The sequence below is a fragment of the Sminthopsis crassicaudata genome, chromosome 1 (assembly GCF_048593235.1).
Source record: "Sminthopsis crassicaudata isolate SCR6 chromosome 1, ASM4859323v1, whole genome shotgun sequence".
Taxonomy (NCBI): Eukaryota; Metazoa; Chordata; class Mammalia; order Dasyuromorphia; family Dasyuridae; genus Sminthopsis; species Sminthopsis crassicaudata.
Window position 1 is genome coordinate 155,597,565 of NC_133617.1, and position 3,719 is coordinate 155,601,283.

The window sequence follows — 3,719 nt, forward strand, 5'->3', positions numbered from 1 at the left end:
CAACAACTCTAAGAGCCCACTTCACACCCAAGAAATTAGATAATAATAATAATAAATGTCATAGGGAATGTGGGAAAACTGGGACACTAACACATTATTGGTAGAATTGTGAACTGATCTAACATCTTGGAGAGCAATTTGGAACTAGGCCCAAAAGATTATAAAACTGTGCATTCCCTTTTATCCAAAAGTGCTACTATTGGATCTGTATCCCAAAAAAAAAAATCATAAAAGAAGGAAAAAGAAAAAATATGTAGAAAAATAAAAAAGTTTAAAAAAAAAGTGAGAAATGTGAGTGGAGAAGATGGATGAATTCAGATGATCTTGTCAAGAGAGAAGTTACAAGATTTGGCTACTGATAGGGCAGAATACATTGACTTGCCTTTGAAAACTGTACACAATTTTAATGATATCCCACCTTCTTTTCCCTGAAACAAAAGCTCCTGAGGCATTTATGGGAAAAAATGTCACATATATGTATATATAAATAAAGTTACCTAATGTATGGAAGTCAAATAGAATTATTGTCATAAAATAGGGGCAGAGGGGCAGAGCATGTCATAAAACTTTCTATATTTATCTTGATTCTAGTTTAATTAAACCCACAAATGGTTCAATAGGGATGGAGTTTTCCCCAAAGAAGATATCTATTCAACAGTTTATAACCTTTTGCTTACCAAAATCAAAGTAAATTATTAAAAGTAATTGACTCTTCTGGTTTGGTTCCCAGAGCTGTGATAAAATAACCACTTGTTCAGTTACCTCATCGTGGATAAATTTCATTTCAGCTATCAGGGGACTCATATGTTGATGATTATTTGTGAATCCCCCTTTTAAGTGAGAATATTGGCGAACGATCTTATTGCTGATGGGCATTTTTGAATGCTGTTGGTACAGGGCAAGTCATGCACACGATCACCCATTTAGAATATGACATGAATACATATCGTTCATCTCACTGCTTTCTGTTTGAATGATAATTTACAATAAAAAGAGATTCCATCAGTGCATGATCATTCCACAAAAGCCATGCGCAGCAATATGCAAATGCACGATTCTAATGTCTGGCATGAAACAATAAATGTTTGTTGAATTAGAAATTGGGTTAGAATTTATGAGAAGTATATTAGGAAATCACTGGAACTGAAGACTCTGAAATGGTTTTTATCTCCACACTCTTCAGTGATGATCACAGAATAACCTTTCTGAAAGCAATTTTCTAGGTGTAAATGAAGTTGTGGTCACAGTTGGCCTGCTTTGAACCCCACACGTAGAAATCTCTTGCTGTGCAAGGGTTGCCGCGGCGTCATGACGACGGCGGTTCCGACGGCTGCGTCGGAAGGAATGGCGGGTGGGTCCGCGGCGAAGTGTCCGGCGTGGCCGCTGCTTCCAGTGCTGCTGCTGGCGCCTGTGCTTGTCTTCCCCGCGGCTTCCGAGCAGCAGGTGCCGCTGCTGTTCTGGTCAAGCTCTCGTGACCTATGGGCCCCGCTCGAAAATGCCCACGAAGGCCACATCACTACGGACATTCAGCTTTCTTCCTACCTGGACCGTGCCCTGGAGAAGGGACCTCGACACGTGCTGCTGTTCCTGCAAGAAGAACTGAGTCTGGAGGATTTCACTGTGTTCGGAGATAAGCACGAGAGTGTTTTCTCTAACCTGGAGGACGCTCTGGAATCGGCTCCCTCTTCCTTGATCCTGCCTGCAGTGGACGCATATGCAGCCAGTAGTGTGGCTTCTTATCTGCAGAAGAAATCCGGAGCTCGTCTCCTGCAGGTAGACCCAGGCAGCCTGAGGAAGCTGCGGCCCGACGCTGTGCTCCCTGTGCCGCTCCTCCTGAGACTGCCATATTCCACCAGTTCTCACGTGATGGCCCCCAAAGAAGTACTGATGGGCAACGACGAGATGATCGGGCAGGTGATGAGCGCGCTCCGCTCAGAAGACTTGCCCTACACAGCCATACTGACGGCGGGTCGGCCTTCGCGGGTGGTCCGGGACTTGTCCCTGGTGTCCGGGGACCCGGGGCGGCGCCTCCTCGGGGAAGAGAAGGAGTTTTACTCCCTACAGCCTGAAGCGCCGCCCCTGCCGCCAGTGACCTACAGGGACACTGAGTCCCGCATCCTCTTTTGGGCGGAGGACTTCACTGTGACCCACGAGAGCGAGACCCGGAACCTGACCGCACTCACTTTTGGAGCCCCGACTCTCAACCTGACGGGCTCCAGCTGGAACAGCTCTTTCGCCCAGCTGGTCCTGACGTACGACAACCTCTTCGGCCCTTTCCTGACCATCAAGTTCATCCTGAGCAGCGAATTCTATCCCGTTTCGGCCCAGAGCTGGTTCACCATGGAGCGCATAGAGATCCACACCAACAGCTCCCTGGTGGTCTTCACGTCTCCCCAGGTCACGGCGCCCAGCATCTATTCCTTCCACTGCCAGTACGTCATCTCCGAGAGCTCCAAGGAAAGCCTCCTCAGGTCCTCCCTGGGCTCCTCTGGCTGGCGCGTGAGCTTCTATAACTTCCAGATTCAGGCTTTCAACGTGTCCGATGGGGACTTCGACCAGGCCAGTGACTGCGCCGGCTTCTTCTCCCCTGCCATCTGCATGGGGCTGGTCACCGCCTCAGTGCTGCTGTCCGCCTTGTTGTACGGCCTGCACATGATCCTCAACCTCAACACCATGGACCGCTTTGATGACCGCAAGGCGGGTTTCCTCATTGTGTCACAAGAATGACACTTTCGGTTACACGGGGGGGGGGGGGGGGGGGGGGAGGGAGGGAGGAGCGGAAGGGTCGAAGGTCGAGTCATATGCTGCCTTTGGCTCCCTTTGGAAGAGCTTCGGTGCTTCCTCACTGTTCCTTCTTGCTTCCGCCCCTAACTATCCCAGAGCTTGCTGTTTTCTTTGCCAGTCCTGCCTCTGACAATACCCGCAGTGAAACCCGGAGGCTGGACTTCAGGTCTGCCTGGAAGACACCTTGAGGCAGCACCTTCCTGTTGGGGCTCTTTGTCAGTCTTTATCCCCCCAATCCCTCAAGGTGTTTGCAGTCACTTCCTGTATACTTGTCCACGACAAGGTGTTTATATTCGCTCCAAACACACAACACACACACACACACACACACACACACACACACACATGCACACATATGCACACATACACAACACACACACATATGCACACATACACACACAAAACACACACACACACCCACCTTATTCTTCCTGCTCATTGCCTAGCCTTATTTATCTTCCCTAAATGCTCACCCTCAGGTCTAGCTGTATGTGTGAGATACATGAGGATTGGTGAAACTGCAGCCCTGAGATTGGAAGAGAATTCTAGTTGGGGAAGTTTGGTTGTCTTGTTTGCTTACTGTTTTATCTTTTGTTTTTTGGTGATGCTAAAGTTGGATGTAATAAGAAATTGAAATAAAATGTTAAGTAAGCCTCAAAAAAAGCAAAAAAAAAAAATAGCATGCTTTATTCAACTGGGCTCAATCTGAGTATTTATTGAGCAATTTTCTCTGCTGTATGTCATCTCTAGCACTCTTTCCCTTTAAAATCTCAGGATTCTTTATTGCTTTATTTTTCCTGTGCCAAAGCATATACATACGCACATTATTGTCATTGGTACTCAGACGGGAAAACTCATTGAAACTTTCATGATATTTTGTATTTTTAGCTTTTTATGTCCACTTGGGGCACTAGAGGCTTTTGGTGGGGGGTAAC

General features: G+C 47.1%; 1 pseudogene; it reads left to right on the forward strand.

Annotated features, from left to right (window-relative positions):
* The first annotated feature begins 955 nt into the window (after positions 1-955).
* LOC141553053 (V-type proton ATPase subunit S1 pseudogene) lies at positions 956-3,478 on the forward strand (annotated as a pseudogene).
* Positions 3,479-3,719: the final 241 nt, after the last annotated feature.